The 23,977-nt window shown below is 35.8% G+C and overlaps 1 protein-coding gene and 1 long non-coding RNA gene across 18 annotated transcripts in view; both read right to left on the bottom strand.

Annotated features, from left to right (window-relative positions):
• Nucleotides 1-23,977, bottom strand: part of GPHN (gephyrin) — a 313,321-nt gene that overhangs the window by 269,576 nt on the left and 19,768 nt on the right. The window lies entirely within an intron of this gene.
• LOC147600546 (uncharacterized) lies at nucleotides 5,178-22,661 on the bottom strand. Its single transcript, XR_015258619.1, has 3 exons — nucleotides 22,553-22,661; nucleotides 6,906-7,000; nucleotides 5,178-5,342 (listed from the first exon to the last, which is right to left on the bottom strand). It is a non-coding gene; the product is annotated as an uncharacterized LOC147600546 (long non-coding RNA).

Here is a 23,977-nt window from a genome sequence, read left to right as displayed (position 1 = left end):
GACATCCCATGACATTTATTACTAACAAAAGAGGCAAATATACTGTAGAAACACACTCACAAACTAGAAATAAGCTCTGGGCATACTTCTGTGTAATTACAAGACAGTACTGCCATGAAGTGCCCTCCACACAGCCATCCTAGTTTCTCTCTCAGATATTTTCACAGCTACCTGTTCTTTAAGCCATTCACTTACCACTTCCTACAGTATTTATATACATTCATAAAAAAACTCACCAAATATGAAAGGGCATAACCTAAACTCAAAAATCCACTTTGGAATTCTCCTGTCACAGTATCTCCTTTTCAGTCGAAGCAGGCACTCTACATATTAAGGGTTTACTTGAAGATAAAAGGTATTCCAGAATTTCAAACTGACAATCAATTCCCAAACAGCTTCATAAGCATTCAGCTCCTATCTTTGTTTCCATGTTAATTAGGATAAAATACAAAAAATATATAAATTATATATTTTATTTTTTCTTCAATGAATATGAACAGTAACATAGAGAAAGGAAAAAAAAATCTTAAATTGAAACTAACATCAAAGTTACATGACATTTCAAGGTCCAAAAAGAATGTATACAGCTGGCAGAAAGGGAAAGTATCATACACAAAGAATCCCTATTAATGCGGCTTATTCCTTGGATGCAGCAGGACTTTGAGTCTCTTCAAATAGAAGCCGTTATCTCTTCTGAAAAGGGCTTCTTACCTCAGGGACAGAGCCACTCTAATGCAACTGTACTGTTCCCAGGTCCAGCGCCAGCTTGGACTCCACTCTTCTGATACCTTCTGCAGCACACTTCGTTGAACAACATAAACACATCCTTACATGTCTACAGCAATTTTTAGACATGGTCTAAATAACAAAGTATTTTAGATTAATGCATTCATAGTGGCAAAATCAGAAGTCAGCTCCAATTCAAATTATGTGCTATCAAAAATTCACTTATGAGTTTCATATTAATAAAGACAATACCACAGGATATGATAATTATTGGCAAATTTACAATATTTGTAATCTGACATACTTGTTTGATACAAGACACTAAGTTTTCATAGGTACAGTAACACAATACAAACCAAGTGTAAATGTAAGCAAGTAGTTCAAGTAATAAATGTGCTTCAAATTTGTAATCAGAAGTAAACACTACTGGGAGGAAAGACCTTTTTTCCTGCTACCATGTCACAAGGGATTTACATTTTCTGCATGACCTCCTGTCTTCCCCATTCAAAATTTTTAACTCCACTAATTTAAAGGGGTTTTTATCAGCTGAAAATTATCCTCTCTTTACAAACAATGTGACTTATGTACGTACAGTCATGCAAAAAAAGTTTATTTCCTAACTTAAGCAAAATTCAAAGCAATTACCAATAACAAGTATTTCTATGTGACGCCAGCAAAACCATGTCCTTTTTAAATGCTTCTTAAAAACTATGCATATGTTACCTACGCAAAAACATGTCCAAATTATTATGAAGATACAGTTATTGAAAAGAAAACTAATAAACCTGGATACGAATAAACTGAGAACAGAATAACTGGCATCTCAGGTGCTTCCCAGCTACTGCAAAACAAGATAAGATATATTCAGAAGACAGAAAATTCTTAAGCACAGAAAGGAAATATATAGATATGCAATATGATGTAAGTGTGGAAGCTACTAGAGCAAGGCACCACTAATCAAAAAGAAAAGCAATTCAGTAGTAGTTTTTTCTTCTTGCAACAGCCAGTTAATATATAAGTCCCAAAATTAACACAGGTAATTTTGGAAGATGTTTGATATGAAGCATTTCAAAATACATGCTGATGTCCCACAGAAAGATCAAGTTTGTGAAGAATTGAGGAAGTAAAAGACCTTCCTGTCCTGCAATGCTTCTGCTGACTTCTCAAACACTTGTAATTAGTCACTACTGGGATCAGGATAGGAAAGTAGAAAGATTTAAGATTTGATAAAATACGGCAATTCTATGTTCTTATTTGATATCTAATTGTGTCTGACTGACAGTAGTTTTGCATCACGTACAGAATGAGGTCATTTAATTCTGACTTCTAATATGTGACTGTTCTGATGTTAATACATTGAATTCTGTAAAAAAAATATTTTGTTTCACTAAGCCTTTTACATACAAGTGTTATGAAGCACACAGCAGAGAAGTTTATTCCAGAAGTACGAAGCTTTTCTACAACCTATATGTTTTTTATTCTCTACATTTTCTGACTTCTCTAACATTACACATATTTACTATGCACTCCAATTTAACAGGAACGCATGACTCAAAGAGTTGGCCTGTATTGTTACAAACAAAGTTCTTGGAGATCATTTCATTCCACAATGAATAAGAGCATATTTAAAAAAAAAAAAAAAAAACACACACAAACACCAATGAACAACAGTATGCAGAAAGCTGTTTATGACTTTGCTGTCCTACTAGAAGTCACCTATTTTGGCTTGCTTATGCAAAAGCCAAATATTTCTATGAAAACACATAAAACCATTAGAAAATATAAGAGCCATCTTTTGCTTGATAGGAAGTATGAATTCATATAAAAGTTAAAGAATCTCTGCTTTACAATCCTAATGCTTATTCTTCCAAATAACTTAAGCAGTTTGATAGGATATTCTCCTTGCAAAAAAAAAAAAAAAAATCAAATATTTTATATATCTGATTTAAAAGTAAAAAAAGACAGACAAAAAAAAAGAGCCAATGACATTATTACAAGTCATTCACAATACAATGTAATTATGCATCACTGTAGTTTTAATAGCGAGTCTCACTAACAATTGCACTCGTAATCTCTTTTTAGGTGCTCAGCAGGACTTGTATGGAGTTCCATTTTTGGTAAACACTTGTATAGATCAACAGATTGAAAATCAGAAGCCTAAGTGGCAAATTCTAATTAAAAAAAAAATTCTGTTCAAATACATTGGAAGAAAAAATAATTTCCTGCACATTCAGAAGTTTGAGATATACTACTATAATCCCAAAACCAAGTAGCTAATTTAGAACACACAATAGTGATTTTCAAGGCAAAGAACTATGGACCGTCAGTGAATTGTTTCCTTCTCTCAATCTGAAAATCTTGTATTAGTTGGCCCACATAAGAAGCAGGCCCTAAGAGATTATAGTAGGCCACTGCAATGCTGAACTGTTCCCAGATATAATCATATCTTCACTTCATTGTTTATAGAGACATTGTAATGTCATCAGGTCAGCAACTACCTTTATTACTTCATTTCAGACAAGCAGAAAGGGAGTCCTAAGCAGTATCCTCCTTAATCACTAACAGTATACATACACCATCATGATTTCTTGAGTGCTCTTTTCTTCATACATAAAGCTCACACACACTATGGGATAAAGACATTCTCATGATCAAGTGGTATTCCAAATTTCACAGTACGCAAGTTAGCACCAGCATCAATTTTCAAGAATTCTCTCCATGCCAAAATTCTAACATCTGACATACTTACAGCTTCCTTAAAAGAAACAAAATATAACTATACACATACGTATAAGTCTATATACACATCAATAGTACATTACAAGGAGAGAATCTGGAGTAAGTTTAATGATCTACAACCAATTAAAAGATTTGTTATTTCAAATTGCAACTAAAGCTTTTTCAGTCACTTCTCAAAAACATGTAGAAACACACACATTAAAAAGGTAACTTTACTCTTCACAAGTAATCAATTTTTCAAATATAGTAAATTGTATATATTTATTATAGTCCCTGTGTTAGTAATCATGAATAACTCTATTCATAAGCTGCCAGCAAGGAACACTTCCTGTCATCAGTCGAGTAATATAGTGTCAGTGGCAACCATACAGCTTCTGTAGAAATATAGCAGATCACATCTACCTTACAAAATCTTATATTGCATTCCAGGTACCTAAAAGTTATGCCTATGTAGTGTGTAAAGTGAGTCTGATTTGTATTTGCTGTCATACTATGGCAAGATGATGCAAAAGCCAAACAAAACCACAGCCAATTTTTTTGTGGTAATCTTGTAGGTTCTCTCCCCCTTAACCTCTTTCAAAACTGCCAATAAAGTGAAATAAAATATTATCCTACCTTCTCCTTATCTGAGACCTGTTTCACATACATATGTCAGTAAGCAGAATACATACCATCACAAAAGATCTCAAGAATGTAAAATCCTTATTTTACCTGATGTCAGCATACGTATTGCTTGCTTAAAAAACATTCTGCAGATTACAGGGATGTAGAGATGAATGATTAAGAGGCTTAGCAAGGAAAGAAAAAATTATGACAGTAAATAAACTAGACAGGAAATAAGACTGACCTGTAATCCCCCTCAATCACAGTTCTGAACTGTTTAAGGGGAAGGAAATGATACTAACTTCCTCTTGAGACTATCCACTCCAAAAAAACCTGTCAGTTGATTAACCTCTACTATGGACGTAGAATAGGGAGAAAGTGGTGCTCACATAACGGCTGGAGAAAGTGGTGCTCACATAACGGCTGGAGAAAGTGGTGCTCACATAACGGCTGGAGAAAGTGGTGCTCACATAACGGCTGGGTATTTTTGGTGGTACACAGGAACAGAGGTTGGAACAAAGGTTGCATTTTTCTCATTGTTATAAAACAAGTGCTACCAAACTGGAAGAACCTTTCAATTCTAGAGATCAGAGAGGTTTACAAGAAAAAAGCAATGGTGAAAAGTAGGCACATATTCTAGAAAGAAATAACATAATGTAATAAAAGACTTTTTCCTTAGAAGACTCTTTAAGCAAGGCAAGAGATTATGAAAAGAGAAGTTGTTAAGAATACAAACAGATACAACACTAAGGCATACCACGTAAGGAATGACGGGAAGGGGACATGCACGATTATCTGAACAAACAGGTAAAACAGTTTCTAGAACATCAGACTAAAAAGGCCCATCTCAAAAGCAGATGTAGATGAGTAGAAGGGAAACTTCTTAATATCAAAAAGCTTCCATGTGGTGTGGAGATAAACACACATGGGCAGCTATCTTTTTCTTTGGCAGATCTTCTCAAACATCAAGATACAAATAAATCATGTGGCAAAAATCAATTCATTTGTAATTAATTTATTATAGCTTGTTGCTGTTCTGCTTAAAAATCGTTTCTGATAAAAAGCCCTCAGATCCAGCATGCTTATTTATGTGGAATACTTAGTGATTATTTCAAGGATACATATCCAGAGCTTACAGACAAGCACATTCAGCAACTGCCTACACTTGTATCCGACAGAAGAAAACAGCTTATATGTTTTGTTTTTTTCCTCATTTACAGTTCAGAGACAGTTCACCTTTGGTGGGCAGTAGATCTGCTGCTTTAGGATGTTATCTGAAGAAAAAGAGAAAGGATTGCCAGTGCTGTTTTAATACAGACAAACAAAATCTCGCACACACTATGAGATTCTTAGACACCAAAAATGTTCTCAGGATTCACTATCACAAATTAATTAGTGGACATTATTCTACAGTGGAGGTTCTCAAAAGAACTATCTCAAGAGAGACTTGGCTATTTCAGACCTAAGAGGGAGACAAAGCACCATATAATTTAGACCAGGTTTTACAAGCTTAAATTTCTAAAATAAACTTCTCAATATGTAATTGAATTTCTTTAATAATCTCAGTCCAACTTTCAAGTTTGGTCTTGCTGACCTATGGCTAATTATTTACCTATTTTATTTACTATTTGCTACTTACTTTTCTATGAAGTTTTATTTACTATTTTCTTGAGACTTATTTCTTGAAATTAAGGTGTAAAGTGTTAAGCATTCCCAAAGGGAAAATAAGAAGCCTTCAAAGGCTATTTTAGCTTCTGAAGAAGCAGCTTGTTTTAAACATATTTTCTATTACTGTATTTCTACCCATTGTATGCAGCCCTGACTAACTGGCAGAAGCCTACAAGTATCACTATTGCACTTCTTCCACACCAAAAGGGAAGAGATCAATTAGGAAAAAAAAATCCATTATATGCTAAGACAGGTAAGAGACACTACAGCCCTTGTACCGAGTCATGTAATGAAGCATCAGTTCTTAGCACCACTCAAGGAGCAATTCTGATGCATCCTGTGACTGCCACTATTTCCAGAGGCCATTTACAACAGTCAGGTGTTGCTAGGACACAATAATCTCAGGCACATTCCTCAAATACATAGAGAAAAAAGTAGGAAACAGAAGATACTACAGACTTTTTAGAACAGAAATAACTTCCTACAAGGAGGTTCTCTCTTCCTATCAGACATTGCAACTTCTAACAGCTTTGCCAAGGTATCCACACAGCAGGATGGAAGGGACACCAGCATTCCAATCAGAGACATTCTTACCATAGAATCTTTAAGGTTGGAAAAGACCTCTAAGATCAAGTCCAACCATCAACCTAACACTACCGTATCCACTAAAACATGTCCTGAGGTGTCACTTCTTAATGTGCTTTTCATGTCTGCATTAACAAACAAGATCCAGCTCACAGATTAAGGGATTCAGGATGGTCAGGCACATGTCAGATTGACAGGAAAATTCCTTCCTATTACATACATACCACACAACTTAAATAATTTTCTCTCATGATATCTGCAGGGAAAAATGCTTTTAAAATTTGATTAGATGAAGTAAGTACTCTGGAGCATCAGGGTTTCTGGGGAGAGTTTTTTGTTTGTTAGTTTGAAGTAATGGCTTTCAAAGGCAAAGGACAAAGTGCACTATGTAATTTAACTTTAGCACAGATGTCAGCTTAGAGTTTCAAATTCCTGCCTCTTGCTCTCACCCTAACTGTTCCTTTGGCTGTGCCAACTGAACGATTTCTGCAGCAATTTTATAAACAATCAATAAGCCAAACACAGTCACTAAGCCATTAAAAAAAAAAATTAAAAGTCAGAAACAGTACACAAATCCAACTTACACTGCAGCTCCACAAACTGCTGTGCTGGCACAGACAGGGAGGTGGCCTTAGTATAGGAACAAACATCCAAAAATTGGGGGGGAGAACAGCAATTGCTGTGAAAGGAAACAAATTTCTTATGTCATAGTTTCATGTTCAGTCTTTCCAGACAATGCTGATTTATCTTCTGAGACAACTCCTTATCAAATTTCAAGAAAGAAAGAATATATTTTAATTAAATAAGCAATACAGGATACAGTCAATAGTCCATAATCCTTGTAATTAAAAAAAAAGAGAATAATATAGGAGTTTTAAAGCTGACTTTATCCACTGTGGGATGTGAGAAGTAGGGTGTATTATTAAAATACAGCTCAATGACCCAGAGGGTAGTCTGCATAAGATATGTCATGTATGCTAAGAAATTCAGAGCACAAATATTAACCTCTATACTAACATTCACTGAGCCTGGTTCACATCCCTGTTGTCTGATTTCTAGTAGCATTGCCATTAAGAAGATTAGTCATGTCCCTGAACAGTTTGTAGGTTGCAAAGCCTAATTTACTATCTGTAATTAGAGCTCTGCCCATGTTAGTCAAGATGTAACACCAGACCTTGGAAAATGATCCTGGAATAGAAAGCTTTACTTTTAAAGATATCTGGATTAAAAAGATCCACTTCAAATACTGCATAATAGAAAGCAGCAACTATAAAAACTGGTGTTACTTCAGAAGAGACAATCTGAACAAGATGGCGAATGTAGGAAAGGCTGCTCTGGACTCTCAACAACTCCCTTGAGAGTCTGACATCCAACAGCCACTCCCGTCTCTGCTCCTGCCTTAAAAAAAATTTCCAAAGTAATGCTTCACAGATCAGAAGTTTGTTTCTGTCCTTGACAACGATTTCAATGAATGAAAAAGCAAAATATCTGGACTGGTTACTTTTTTTTTTTTTTAACATTAGAAATGGAGAAATAGACCTTAGGGATCTGTCTGCCTCAGAAGGCAAGTCTGGGAATTGCAGTGTTTTAAGAACACCAAGAACAGTACAATAGACAGAGGCAGAACACAGCAAAAATAAAAATGGTAGAAACATGTCAAAAATAAAATAGTTATTTGACAAAGATGAAAAAAAAATTCTTACTTAAAATTATTTATATCATGAAGGCAAATGCATCTTAACTGCAGATCATCTGATTACATGCTACTAAAAATAAGACTTTATCGGTCAGAAATCGAGTTGCCTGACCGCCAAACATTGCAGTTTTTAAATAATATTTTCCACAAGCATCATTAAATAGGTACTCAGTATAACAAACTCATTTTACAGCTGATTTTAAAACTTAATTATGGCAATTTTTTTCTTTCACTTAGCAAAATGGAAGCTAAAACTGTCCCAAAGCCTGTCCCTTGAGGGCTACATATATGGCTGTCTTCTATACATACTTTTCAACTCAACAAGTAGCTATTTTATTTTTCTCACATTAAAAGGTATACAGGCATCACCAGTGGGATTTAAGCAGTATACCAAAGAAGTCAAAATTCAACTTAAATTCTACGTTAAAAAAAAAAAAAAAAAAAAGATTACTACCACTACTGATGACTGAAAAGTTATGTTTAAATAACCCCGCTGCTGGAAAGAAGATAAAAGGAGTTCTGTTGTTAGTATTGTTTTTGAAAGACAGTGCATTTTTAGCATTCTTAGTTTTCTTCCATGTAATATATATTGTCACCATGACTCTAGGGACACAGTTCAATGTCTGGCTGGGCAGATTTCCTTCCTCTCTGAGATGTATCAATGCCTCCAAGACTTCCTTGTCCATTGCTGGCAGATAGCACAAAACAAATAGAAGAGTTTCAGTCTGGTCCAATGAAAGTTTCTAGTGCTCTCACATCCAAAGTATGCTGTGCTATGGGTGCTTCAGGCAAGGACAGGTAGTAGTCAATATTTACAACAGGAACATGAAGTCCACTTTGGAAAACAAAGATTTAGTTGCTTACTGTTATGCTGTAGAAAGACAATTCAATAGTAAGTATTTCAGTTTTTTTAAAGGATAGATAACAGTCATGTGTAAGGGAAGAGTTTCTCACACATTCTCAGAAAGAGTGACTACTGAAGCCACTGATCCCGAAAACAGGATCCAACAGTCAAACCAAAAATACTTAGATTTTATTAACAGGCATTAATACATTGACAATTAAAGCTGAAACTTCCTCCTTAATTTATTTTTCTCAAATACCATGTTTTAAAGTCTAATGATTACTGGCACTATTCAGCCCAAACAACAAGTTCAGATTTCTTCTAGTTAGCAGAGGTAAAATGATGTTCACGACTGACTAGAAATACAAACGTAAAAAACAGCTTAAAATATGCTCTCCAAGTCCCGCACATTGATGTGAGTAGTACAGTTTATCAGATAAACTTTTCTGAAATCCTTTTACTTTGTTGCATCTTTTTTATTAGAGACAAGTGAAATAAAAATTCTATGCCACTAATAGTTCCATTAACGAAGCATATGCTAAAAACATTCTCTTCTCTGTGTTTCACATCCACATTGGCCACATAGTTAGGGATGGGATGCTCTCTCAACAAGAAGATGGCAAGAGTGGAAGATGTAAGTAGAAACAAGAACAGGCAACAAAGGAGAAGAATAAAAGCATCACTTCATGACGAGAATCAGGAAGGGTGTCAGGAAGACTTCTGCTGAACATCAATGACGACAAGAAAAGATTCTACAGGTATTGTTAGTGCAAAAGGAAGTTCAGGAAAAGAAGAGTCTTCTGGTGGATGGATAAAGACAACCCAGTAACAGATGACACAGAAAAGACTGATGCCCTTTTTGTTCTATCCCATACAGACAAAGCCTCCTCCCAGGTGACTGCAAGCACCAACATGATGAGACCAATAGTTTAGGAATGCTTAGTGAAGCTGTATTCAAAGCCTTAGGGCTAGGTGGTATTCACCTAAGGGTGAAAAGGATGGCCAATGAGATTGCTATCAGATAACAAGAATTCTAACAGTCGAGGGTGTTAGAGTGATCCTAAAGCTTAGAAAAAGGATAATTCTTAAGAAAGGCAAAGAGAAGAGACTCATGGAACAACAGGCTAGACAACCAGAACTAGAAAGTACCAGAGATGACCATGGAGCATGTCCTCCTAGAGTCCATTTCCAAATACATGACAGACAAGAAAGTAACTAGAAACTGCCAGCATGATTGTACCAAATTATGCTTGATCAACCCTATTGCCTATTTCAATGACATGACTGCTTAGGTACCTAAGGTGAAAGCTATGGATTTAATGCAACCAGATCATAGCAAGGTTTTTGGCACCATCTTACATAGCACTGTCTGAAGCTGCGAAGTGCATGCTAGAAGAATGAACTGTTAGGTAGACTGAAAATTAGTCAGACTACCTAGATCAAAAAGTAACAGTAAATCATGCAGCACTCACTTAGCAGCTTGTAAAGACCAGAATACCAAAGGGGTCAATATTGGGGCCCAGATGGTTTAATTTGTCTGGTTGGGTTTTTTTATCAGCAACCTGAATGATGAGACAGCCTACAATCCAATCCATGAAGGCATTAAATTAGAGGGAGTAGCTGAACTGATGAATGTCAGATATTCAACCCAGAGACCTTAAGAAACTTTAGGACCGGGCAAAATTTGAAGTGTGCCCAGCAGATCCAGGCAAGTTACTGTTCCTTTCTACTCAGCACTCCCGACCCCACACCTGGAATAGCACGCTCAGGCTTAGACTCCCTAGCTTAAGGGCAATGTTGAAAAATTAGAGAGGGTCCAGTAGAGAGCACCAAGAAGGTCACAGGCCCAGAGCATATGGACAAAGACAACACATTGAGGGAGTTGAGCTTATTCAGTCTGGCAAAGCAAAAGCTAAGATGCTACCTAATAGCAACTTACAACTATCCAAAATGTAATTACAAATTTGATGGGGCAATGGCAATAAAAATGTGGCTTGGCTGTTCACATCGAACATCAGACCTCCAGAGGTTCCATTCAAACAATTTCTATGATTCCACAGGACAGCTCATTGTTCCACAAAATTTAGAGACAATGACGACTTACTTTTTAAGGCAGGCAAGACTTTCACCTCTACAAATGTATACCAGTGTATAAGTTACTTTAAAAAATGCACCCATTGTTAAGGAACTCAGTCATCCTAGGTAAATATGTAAACAAGACTTGAGGTCAGGAGACTGCAAAGATTTTTTTTCAAAAGCCAGAAAGCATTTTTGTTACTTTTCTCTTGTTAAGTGATTATATGGTACTTTATTAGACATCCAAGTCTGAGATCTGTATATATCACAAATATTGTGTGTTACAGCATGAACAAATTCCACTGAGATCTTTCCGTAACCACTGACCTTAAAATGACTTTCAAACATGCAAGGCCATGTTGTAGCAAAAAAATAACTTCAATAACAACACAGAAGTAGTACTCAATACATTCAGACAGGGTTTTCCATAATTTCTAGCAATAAATTGTTATTACTAATGTTTTTTTAGAAGGATTTGCTTACAGTCAAACAACTGGTGAGTATTGTGGCAACTGGTCAGAGGGACAATAATCAAAAAGTTTGAGCAAAAATTCAGTATTATTGCATTCCTGCAAGAATGCCTCTTGCTCTGAAAAGCTACTTAAACTAGCATGCAGTTCTGTCTTCACTTACTCTAAGAAAGCTGAAAGAATAAAGTAACAGAAACATACAACTGTCATCTGCTCTTTCTTACAGACAATATTACACACCTTTGGCTTTTGTCATCTTTAGATTATTTTGATAATATTTCATATTATATACATAGGCATTGCAAAATGTCTGCATATTTATAAAGTTTTTTCCAAAAATTACCACTTCAAAAATTTAAAACATGCCAAAGTCATGCTTAGCATTATAAGAAAAAGTTTTACATTTCACATATGCACATCTCAAAACTGTCTTTTGATATCACCTCTCAGATTAACTGTAAAATTCTAAGCAGAAAATGAGCAGAACAGAGGGTTGCATTTCTTAAAGCCAATCATCATCTACAGATGATGTGTAGAACATAGATCCTAAAATAAGTCTCACAAAAAGCACCACAAGCAAGTTACGGTGTCCAAACAGTCTTTCATGAAATATGAACACATTTTTGAGGTCAAGAAAGCATAGGTGATTCTCTGATTGTATGTACTCCAGACCTGTTCTGTGTGTTAAAGGTCTCCATGGCAGCACTATCTCACATGCATAACAAAAAAAAAAAAAAAAAAAAAACAAACCACTGTAAAATAAACTTAACCTTTACAATAGACTATAAAGCAAAATAAACTCAATTTGTTCAATTAGTCTCTTGTATAGAACTGCAAGCTGCAACTCTTCTTGAAAAACCATCAGCTCCCTTCTGCAAAACTACCCATACCCTGTCAAATTTATGACAGCAAAATTTCTTACAGAGTAACAACCAGACCAACTTTGTGATCTCTGAAGGGAAAACCATACCTTGACAAGTAATCTGAATCAATGAGATTCTGGAGAGCAATGTTCAAGTAAAAAAAAAAAATGCTGGAGGTTTTTTTTGATAAAATGTTTATTTTGCAAATACTTAAACCTGTTGCCCATTGAATAATTGATATCTACGCTAAGAATTTTTTTTCCATCCTAGAGACAAAACTGTAGTAGAATGATGGTTACATACAGCATGGGAAGCTTATATTGCCAAAATCTCAAGGCCAAGATTGGAAGCAGGGGAATGGGTATCAAGAATAGTGCCAAGCCTTCTATCTATCTATTACTAAACTGGCAAGAATTTCTACTACTTGATGAAAATAAAGCTGAACTCTTCTACTTCCTTGCCAAAATTAGGGTGAAGTCTGTAGCAGAAGGCAAGAAGCCAGTGTTTACAGATGGACAACAAGCTGTGCAACCCTCTTCTGGTTAAGATTTGCATTTTCCTACACAGTCCTATGAAAGAATGATGCTACAGATGGACTGCACGAGCCAGTCTACCCTAGAGTTCTGAAACACACAGCTAAAACAAGTACAGTAGTCCACGTTATTATTTATTTACAGGCATTTCAGACCATATGCAACCTACAACATGTCTGAGGTTGCTGAATACACACTATGGACACACCATCCTACAACACAGCTCTTTAACCAGGTCCAACCGAGTCAAATGCCTTACCAGCATTTCACACCTAGGCTAGTTATAGCACAGATTTTGCCTTCATCTCTAAAGGCAAAAGAATGTGTGGGAAATGCAGGTGATAACTTTTTTCATTCATCATCCTCAAACTGACTGTACTTTCTTCCCCACCTTTATTGAAAAGAGTTTCATATTCAAATAAATTTTTTCATTTGTGGAACTTAGTTCCCAGGTTCCGTTTCTCTAGCAACTCTGCAGTCAGGCATGCTTTCAGTTTGCTACTCATGATTTTTGATCCAGATAATATGACTCTGGTTCTAAAAAGAGATACATACTTTTAATTTGTAAAGGTTACTGAATATAAATGCTATAAATACTAACCATAAACAAGTAGCACAGCATAAAACAGCGGAGTAATACCATGAGAAATTAGCATACTAGGTAAATAAGACTAAAGCATTTGCAAGTTCCTTATCTTAAAATAGTTCACTGTTGAAGTATTTTCAGACCTGTATATAATTCTCAGTATCTTTTAAAACATCAACAAAATCTTAGTATAAGCAATTTGCAGCTAAAGTTACCTATCTGTATTTGTACTGAATTGATAAGAATCACATCTGTTATAATCTGAAACTAAAGTTTATTTACTGCTTAAGGTGCAAAGATGCTAGCTGTTAGCTGTATACATCCTGCAGTGCAGAAACTACTTGCACGCTCTGACCACTGACAATCATACACACAAACATGTGCTGTTACTTTGTGCTCTGCCAACTGCACTCACTTGTTGCCTCACCACTTAAAGCACAATCCCATGAAGACTTAAATAATAATTTCCCCTGAAAGAACTAACCTGTTTAACTGAAGTTAACAGGAAAATTCACAACACAATATTAAATACATGCAAACACTAAATCTTCACAAAGCTCTTCCACTCCTAAATTTAGAACATTTAAGCAGCATTTTTTTCTAGTGTAAATATAGTTAAGTGTATTTAAGCATCTTGGAAATAAATTAAACAGTGATAGTGTTTCCTGATGCCAAATATGACTTGCAGTGCAACAGTAGTTGGTGGTTCCAAGTTAGATCAGGATTTGTAGTCTAAAAAAACCACACAAGACAAAGACAGACAATTAAGCAAAAAGGGTTGTATTACATAAATAAAATTGAATAAGGAGTGTGATGGTTTGCATTCATATTAATTCCAATTAAGGGACAGTAACAGTTGGTGTTTATTAGGAGATTCTTCTACAGGGAGCTTAGAAAGCAGCATAGTAACACTCACCATTCAATTCCTCCCAAGTCCTTACATTGTATTTCTGTCTTTGACCGGCACCAAGTATGCAGCCTATTCTTACACAGAAGCACTTCCAGTGATGCAGACACTCCCAGCAAAGTGAACCACATTCACAACTAAAGACAAAAAGAGTCCAACTGTTTTTAACCTAATATGTAAGAAAATTCCTCCCTGACCCCCAAATCAATAACCCTGAGCTTAAAATTAGAACTACTAGTCAGGCCACAGAGCTTTTGGAATCATGAAGAGCAACGGGAAGTTCTTAGTTTCAGTGGCAATCGATATCAAATGTATTTTACAGAGTAAGAAAGTTGGGTTTTTTTTCCAAGATCTCAAAAAGAATCCAATAGAACCTCAAAACAGTTGCCATTTGCTGATTTCTTTTTTTCATACCCTGGCAAATATAGATGCTGATTTCTATACAATTATGTAAAAATATAAAAGGCACATGCTACCTTGATTCTCAAAATGAGAAGTCTTTTGACACCTACTATAAAAAAAAATTAGTTGATTACTATTACATACTATTACTATAGAGACAAAAAGTGCAAATTTTATCTGAGTATAGGTTAACTTTGAAGCCTTTGTAATTATATGTATAATTAAAACTACTAGCTCATAATTTCTTTTATGCCTCCTACTACCTGCAATATGAGCAGTAGTAATGAGTACAGAAGGTGGTTTGTATTCTGTTACGTTAACCATGACAGCTTGCAGAGTAGATCCTACATGACTGAGTCAGTAAATGCCTCTACAGAGAAGTATGACAATTTATTCCTACTCTTCTCTAATTACTAACCAACAATTTAAAAGTGGAAGGACTTTGCTTCTTATTGCAGGATAGTTTAAGTCTTTTTTAGTATTTTGAAAATGCAAATTCATTACATCATATCACTTACATTGAAGGCACCATGAGACATTTAAAAACCCTCTAGCAGACTGAACAGCATGAACCTCAGGAAAAGATGTCTCAACTCTTCCCCAATATCCTAATAGATATACTGAAAACATACTAGTCTCTGCTACAGCTTCTGAAGTGTGCTCAACACAGAATCCAAATTTCCTGGTCTGAAGTTGCTGGAATGACCACAAGTATTCCCTTAAAAAAAAAAAAAAAACCAATCAAACAACACTTCCTTTCAGAGTTCTGTTACTTCAGAGTTAGTAACTTCTGCTAAAAATCTTCAACGTGAGATTCACATGTTAAAAAAAAAAACCCCACAAAAAACCCCACCAAAACAAAAAAACCCCATACACACATGCAAATAACCCCATACACACCTCAGCATAGCAAGCTGCTTCATCTTCTCTGTACAGAAGACTAGTGCAAAGTACACAGTTAACTTTCACATTATGGTTTTATTTTCCTCAACTGCTCCTTTTATGTCTTGATCATCTCCTAGCCTCACCACCACTCTGATAAGTTTTCTGCTCCCTGATACACATGAACGTTGGTTATTATTAGCCATTATGCCTTTAGCAAGTTGATTCTCAACAGTCTTTTTAGGGTATTGCCTGATTTTGTTTCGCATTTAACTTGACAGCATCTCTGATCTATTTTCCCCCTTGCATTACATCTTTTTATTGCTAATAACTGCCTTTCCCCTGAAGTTTCAAAATGTCAGCTTTTATTTTTCTGTCTTCTGATACTGTATCAAAACCTGGGGAAACAGAAGAGTACTCTGTAGCTCTTATAAGTGGCTCATATGGGGGAAACACAGGACCACTCCACACCTTCACAGCTTGGTTTCCACAGAATGGAAATAAAGGTACACAGGCTGAATGGAAGGTGCAAGGCACAGTAACAGTCTTCTGATCTAGATAAAACTGAGACTAATGCACTGTGCCATTTGAAGTAGCTAGAGGTCAGCTAATTGAAGCTTTTTCATTTGCAGCACATGTTCCAATTCTTAGTCTAATACAATGACTTTAAACAGATTGCACAGCATCACAAACCATTCAGCTGCTCTTTCTGACTTCCCTTTAGCCAGTTGCCTCACTTTTATATATTCTTACTCTGATTTTTTTCCCCCTTTTATGCAAGCTGAACTTGACTAAAAATTAGAGTACATCTTCTGTAGTTAGCAGATCTTAAGTGGAAGTTGTTTCTCCTCCTACAGTCTGTCAAACTACTTTTACCTAGAAGCACTCGCTATAGCATCTAGAATTTTTGTCTTTGCATTCTGCACCAATGTAATTTTAACTCAGACTGCATGGGAGCAACGCAATTTCCTTTTACAACTACTTTTTCAGCATTTTTGCCCCAAGACTAACTGCAATGGGTGAGGAAGAGTATGAGTCAAATAGCATGTTATTTGCTGAGGTTGAGTGAGGGAGAGAATAATGGATGTGAGCATGGGAGTGACTGGGAGAAGGTTTTACAATGAAGTGTGAAAGCAGAAAAGGAAGATAAAAGTCTGATGCTGGTATAACTTGAATGAAGTAGAAAATGTTACCACTCTGGTTTAATGCTATGAAACTTCTAGAATATTTTTAGAATACAGAGGGGTAGGGGTTTTTTTAGAACACAATCTACAGGGATTATGGTATTATGAATAGCTTAACAAGCAGTTCTGACACCTGCCAGCTGCCATTCAGTCTTTACCTAATTTTTAAACATGAAAGTTTTATGGTAAATAAATTTTAAGAGTGTCAGGTACAAAAATAAAATCTGTTTGTCATAGTAACAAGAACAGTAAAGTAAGAAAGCCAGACAAACTTTGAATCACTACTTTGTCTTTAAGTTTTCAAAGTACAACATATTGGGAGGGAAAAAGTGTCAGTTCCATATTTAGGCAACTTCAAGAAAAACCTCATGAATAACTAACTGTGCAAGTAGAGACAAGAGCTGGAACACACAGAGTATAATCCTGTACTTGCTCATTAAGTTTCCTTAAAATAATAAAGAGTATGCAATCCCAGATTGTGGTCTATAGTCCTTCATTGCAAAACCATAGATCAAACCTGATATTGTTGGGGGGAAGTCTAACTGCTTACTTTCAGCTGCTTTGTGCTTGAGTAGGGAATGAAACTTAACACAAAACTTCTTTATAAAGTTAAATCTCACCACTTGTGCAGAGACCTGGTTGCCTCTTGCTTCATGGTGCAATGTCTCTTAATTTACAACCTATTTTCACTTCTCTTTCTATATTGCAAACCGATGAAATGCATTCAGTCTCAATCACATATCTTTTAACAGCACAGTGTCCTGCAACTTAATGTCTGTTGCAAAAAAACTCACTGGCAGAATGTGTCACAGAGATCAAGAGCTTAGAAGGACTGAAAGGGTGAAGCCACTACTATGATAAAGGGAGAAAAACTGTATCAAATATTGCATGCACAGACATAGGCCCTGCACCAATGTAATGTACTTCAGAAGTATACTCTCCCTGGAGGTGAACTGGCAGTAACTTTGAATCATTTTGCACTGGCCACTGCTAACAAGCAAATTATAAAAAAAAAAAATAATAATAATAATATTGATACAGTTTACATTATGTCCTAACAAGAAGCAACAAGGAAAAGAAAAAAAAAAATTATATATTTGGATCGTCTGTGTTTCTACATTCAGTTCTGTTCATCCACTAAACACAATTTGCAGGAGTGATGGAACTAATACGGTGTAATTTCCAGGGACCTTTAGTCAAACTTGCTGCTGCCTGAGAAACGATGAATTCACATTGAAGCCTTTTCCTCTATGGGCATTTCTTCTACCAAGCAAGCTATTTTATGGGCGCCTAAAGTTTTCAATACTGCTATCCCTCTATCAAATTTGACTGAAAACAAAAAAAAAAAAGCTCAAAAATAAGGTAATGGTTCCTGACTGCATAAGACTCTTTGCCATAGAAGACACAAACTGAAAAAGGGAAGACACGCTGCTAAATAGACACATCAAAATTTTTTTTAAATATATGCATAAATATATACATTTGAGGTCTAATTGATCAAAACATTACCTCTGAAACACCAGAAAATTAAATGATGGCCATAAGTGTTAAATTATATCAAACTATACATGCAACATCTAACCACAAAAATTTGTTCATTTTTATTATAACAAAAACTTTCAATGCAATACCACATGTAACAGAAACAAACTGTTTGTAGACATTTGTATACAACACACATGCTGAAGGGTTGCATTAAAACTTCCAGGTTAAACTCTATAGAAAAAAATATAAATGCTATTTCAGCTTTCTTTACAAATTCACCACTTATGTGATATTTTCCAATTAAAGGTGGACCAAGAAACATCAAATTAATGGTAATAACAGAACAACTGGATTTTACTATCCCTGAAAATATGTCTTGTTTGTGTTTCAAGAAGAAGTTAAATTGACATGTAGGAAAGGGAAAAATAAAAATACTAAGTAACTAACCCTAATGCCTACTAGAACATGATATTACACCATATGGACTCCAGTCTGAGACAGTACAGTAATTACATTTCCCAACTGAACACAGAGAAAGACAGGGAAAACCAGATGTCGCCCACCCCTGAATGTTAGTTTTATTTTTCTAGTCTAAGTAGAGAAATAGAAAACGTGTCACATGCACGCTAAGCCACGCCAGGACCGCCCAATGAGGCATTTACTTATATTACTTACTATACAAATAGCAGGCTGGAAAACAGGAAATTCATCCTATTTGTGGAAACTGAACTAACAAGTTGAAATACATGCTCGAGTTCTTTTCTAATGAAAAGTAAGCCTTGTCAGAAGGCAATATTGTGTTTGACAAAAAAAAGTTTCATATATAAAAAAGCTTAACATAAGTATGGAGATGTTAACTCGTATAGACCTGTTGTTTATACTTTTCTTCTGATACATCAGCAAAGTGGCCTACACTGCAATCACAAGACAGCTGATTTAGCACTTCTGAATTAGCTGAGCAATTTCAAAAAAACATACTAGAACATTTTCCGAAACAAATTATAAATCCCTTTAACTAAAAATGAAACAGTTCTGGAATATTGCACTACGTGATTCCTAATGCCAATAGCACACATTTTAACTGACTGAAACTCACCTCCAGGATTTTCAAGCTTACATCTCCTAAACCAATAGCTAACTTAAAGAAAGATTAAATAATTTTCTACATGCAGCATTTACTAAAAACTGGCAGCAATATAACCACTACAAAACAAATTCAGAAACTGAGAAGAAAATAAGAAACTCTGAAATAATGTAGACTAAACAGAGCGTGGCTTGCATAAGATGCCAGGCTACCAGGCAAACATTACTGTTCAGTCGCATTTCAGGTGATCAGTTCAACAGGCACAGGTTAACAAGTCGACTTCATAAGGATTCACTAGTTCAGATAGGTCCCATTTCACACTACAGTCCATCACATAATGTTCAGATTTGTCTGAAACTGAGCTTCAGAAATGTACCCCCACACATAGTGTCAGTAAAGAAACAGAGCTCCTCAAGCAACGTTAGTACTGAAGACAAAAATGCATTTTGATTCCTCAAGTAAGCCTTAATGGATTAATTGCTTAACAGAATAATAAAAAAAAAACAATATTGAGCACATTAAGGAAAGCAAGTTATTTTTCTTATAGCATTTCTCAAAAATATTATCTCAAATATGCTTTCATTTGTGTTCCACTCACATGAAACTCTGTCAGTCAGGAAGGAAGTGTTGCCCTTCATGCTTTTCCTTTCTATTTTTTCCCCTGTGAAGTGAGTATTCTGTGTACAATACATCGTTCAACAGAAACCCAAGAATTACCCTGTAGGATACTTGCTTACAAAAAATAAACATGACCAAAACACCAAACTATTTGGAGACCCATGAGAAATTGCATCTTCTGAGTAATTTTGAATTCCTTGACTGGATTTAAATTAGTATGCTACCTCCACCAGAATTATTCTTACCATGTCAAGCCTGCTACTAGGAAGGACCTTGCCAAAAAATATTCCTTCTTTGTAAGATGCAGAGTTACAGTACTTACAGATAGATTATTATTTTCTGATCTTCATGTATAGAACAATGTTTTGCAAAACTGGCATAACAATTTCCAAACAGAGAAAGACCTCAGTTTTACCCACAGCGCATCCCCATTAAACAAATCTTAAAAACATAACATTGTGCTATAGGTCAAATTTCTTTAGGAAGTTTCTGTTTCTGAAAAAAAACTATTTTCACATTTTCTAAAAGCTATTGTCACATATTAGAGGCTGGAAGACTGATACTTTGGAGTAATAGACTTTTAAACTTATCATAGCAAATTATTTAATCATGCAATTCTAGATACACACATATTCACTGCATTCACTCATTAAATACAGTGTCCTAATTTTGTAACAGAAGACGACAGAGACCTAAAGATGACTTCTATACACTTTGTTAATGTAAAAGCATGCAAGCTAGGTAAAGTCAATCTCCTCTGTGCTCCATTTCTGGAGCCCCAAATTCTGGTTATTCCCACGGGCCATTCAATAAAGTGATGTGTTAATAGCACACTGGAATTAGTTATATTCAGAGAACAGGAAGTCTGTAGGAAAGCAGCACAGGAAGAAGGTAAAAACACTCCAGTCCACCAGAAAATGTTATGGCTCACGACAAAATATTTAGCTTAGTACTAGGCTTTTCTTCTTGTATTAGTACTAATTTGTTTTATGGTAGTGCACAGTTGTCCTGTTTTCTAAGTGCAATATTAAGCTATAACAAAAGGTTTTCTACAATTAAATAATTTACAGTGTATTTAGCTAAGTGTTTTATATCTTGACTTAAAATATTGCTAATCTGAACTAATACGTTTATAAAAACCTGTACTCATCTTAGGGTCAAGTCAACAAACACTAGTTGTACAGAGTATACTCAAACACTTTCGGGACTCTTATGTTCTGGGAAAATACACAATTGTCCAGAGTAGGTCAGTATTTGCAGGACACTGAAGAGTTTTCATCCTAAGTCTTGCCCCTTACAGTCACTGTGCCTCAAATGAACTACATTTTCTTGACAAACTGAAACTAGTGTCAAAACAGGAACCTTTAGCAAAGAAATCAGATGCTCTGTTATCCAGAAGATTTGATCATAGATTTCCAAAACACCTGCTGTAATTTCTAACAGCGTTAAAATTGTCTTTGAAAGTCCTATCTAACAAAGTGGGCCACGTGTTTCTTTGAAGAAGTCTTTAGTATTTTTTCTATTGTATGAATCTGTTATATGGACAGATGTATAGACAAACATGAAAAATAGCAGAAAAAAAGAAAACAACTTAATCTGGTTTTTACTATACAGATTAAACAATTACTTTTCCATTAGTTCTCTTACGATCTCCAGAACGTCATTACTTGGTAGACTTGCTTCACTTCAATCCAGAATTTCTGAGCATAAGATTCATTATAAGAAAGGGCTTCTGTCATTTCTTAAAATAGATTCTGAGTGGGAGCACATGCCATCATGATGCTGTAACTCATCAGGAAATTATGACACAGTACTGTCTTACTCTAAAGGCACCTGCTAGCTATGATATGGTCAAGGTCATATCAGCACTTCTTATGTTTTTTTCAGGGCTGTTCTCCTTATCAGATTAAAAGAAATCCAGCAAAGACAGACATGGTATGTTTTTTTCAAGAAGAAACAAAAACAACTTGTCACCAATCACACTGAGCAACTTCAATTTCAATTTTGCATAAAAGCACCACTACCAAAAAAATGTAAGATACTCAATGATAACTGAGAAAATAGTAAGTGTAACTAATTTAAAAATGCCGTGAACTACACCAGGAATCTATTTATAAAGCAAAGCAAGAAACTGAGGTGAAGAGAACAGACTTCATATTTTATTTCTTTAGTAGTTTTTTTAAGCATATGGCATGTATAATAAGAGTTTGGGGAAGAAGGCTAGGGAGGGCTCCCCCAAACTTTTTTTCCTGCTTGTTACAATCTTCTTAAAGCCTACACAAATCATTTTTGTTATGGGAAGACAGGGAACAAGACTACATCAGAGAAACCATTGGAAGAAAAATCTTCCTAAGTAAAACAGGCAGTTATTTTGCTTTTATTTAAAAAAAAAATGTTATTATTTAACTTAAACAACTGAAAGGAAAACCTGATTGTCCAGCAACTTTATCCCTTTCGGTGTACTAATAAAGCTTCCAGGCTGGATGATCCCACAACTTTTTGAATGTTAAGATATTTTAATTTAAATGGCAACAAAAACCACTGCTCCTGCTGTTACAGTATTCAAATACTTCACAAACATTCTTGATGTTTTCTCCTTACCTGCATCACCTCTGAATCCATGGTAGCATGTAATAAAGCCATTTTTGCATACAAGTAAAATTCAGGCACTCAAGTCCTATGCAAAGCAATTCAACAAACATCACAGGATTTCCCTAAAAATTATAGATAATACACACACTTAATTTTTCCAGTGAAAACCTTATAGACTACTAAAGCTCTACCAAGACATACGCTAAGAAGCTCATACGCAAGGTAACACAGAGGTTACACCCGAGGCAGCACACATGCACCCTGTGTGCAAATGACAGTGGCAGATGCTGTGTAAGAGCACTGGAGGGTGCACAAAGGTCTAACAAATGACTTGGGACTACCAACTCAGAACTTTTCCTGTAGATCCATATTGGATTGCAGCAAGTACCACAGAGGCAATGAACGTGGGTTCATTAATTCCCTCCATGGGGATTCAAACACACAGAATCATAGAATCACAGAATAGTTAGGGTTGGAAGGGACATTTAAAGGTCACCTAGCCCAACCCTCCTGCAAGGAGCAGGGTTGCTTATCCAACTTGGAGCCTCACCCATCTTGGCCTTGAATGTTTCCAGGGACGGGGCATCCACCACCTCTCTGGGCAACCTGTTCCAGTGTTCCACCACGCTTATTGTAAAAAGTTTATTCCTTATGTCCAGTCTGAATCTACCTTCTTCTAGTTTAAAACCATTACCCCGTGTCCTATCACAACAGCTTCTGCTAAAGAGTTTCTCCCTGTATTTCTTTTAAGTCCCTTTAGGTACTGGAAGGCTGCTTGCTATAACGTCTCCCTGGAGTCTTCTCCTCTCCAGACCGAGCAATCCCAACTCTCTCACATTCCATTTGTTTCCCAGAAGAGTGCTTTAATTAAGAAACTGAAAGGCTGGATGGTGACAAGCTTCTTATCTGCTAAAGCCAGGTAACTACCCAGCTAAAAATTAAAATGCTATGGCAGCCAAACAGTCAGCAACAAGGACCACACTGGGGCACTCAACTGGAAAAGAAGACCTAGATTCTAGTTCCTGCTCCACAGACTATTTCTGTTTTGTCACTTGCCCTCCAACAGGAAAGAAAACACAACGATAGTTCAAAATGCAAAGATTTGAACCCTGTTCTTTTCTCTCCCACAGCATGGTCCAAACTGTGAATTTTAAGATACTGAAGCACCACCACATCTACGACTCTTTTTGGATCTAGCCTATGAAGTGTAACAGAGACTTGTTTGACTATTTATATCTCTCTTCAGAAGTACAAGACTTCTTTGAATTTGGGCACCTCTTCAGCCATGAAGCTTTTTTAATTTCCGAAGTGTACGGCTAGAGATGTAGCTCTTAATAGCACTGCACCACAGAGAGAAAAAAGGCAATGCATTCCATTTAAAAGAATATTTCAAGTTTCTTCTACTTTTAATGCAAGATTCACTGGAGCAGCCAT

Source organism: Chlamydotis macqueenii, chromosome 5, assembly GCF_036417535.1.
Source record: "Chlamydotis macqueenii isolate bChlMac1 chromosome 5, bChlMac1.mat, whole genome shotgun sequence".
Taxonomy (NCBI): domain Eukaryota; kingdom Metazoa; phylum Chordata; class Aves; order Otidiformes; family Otididae; genus Chlamydotis; species Chlamydotis macqueenii.
Note: the sequence above shows the minus strand (reverse complement) of the source record. Positions and strands in the feature narration are given on the sequence as shown.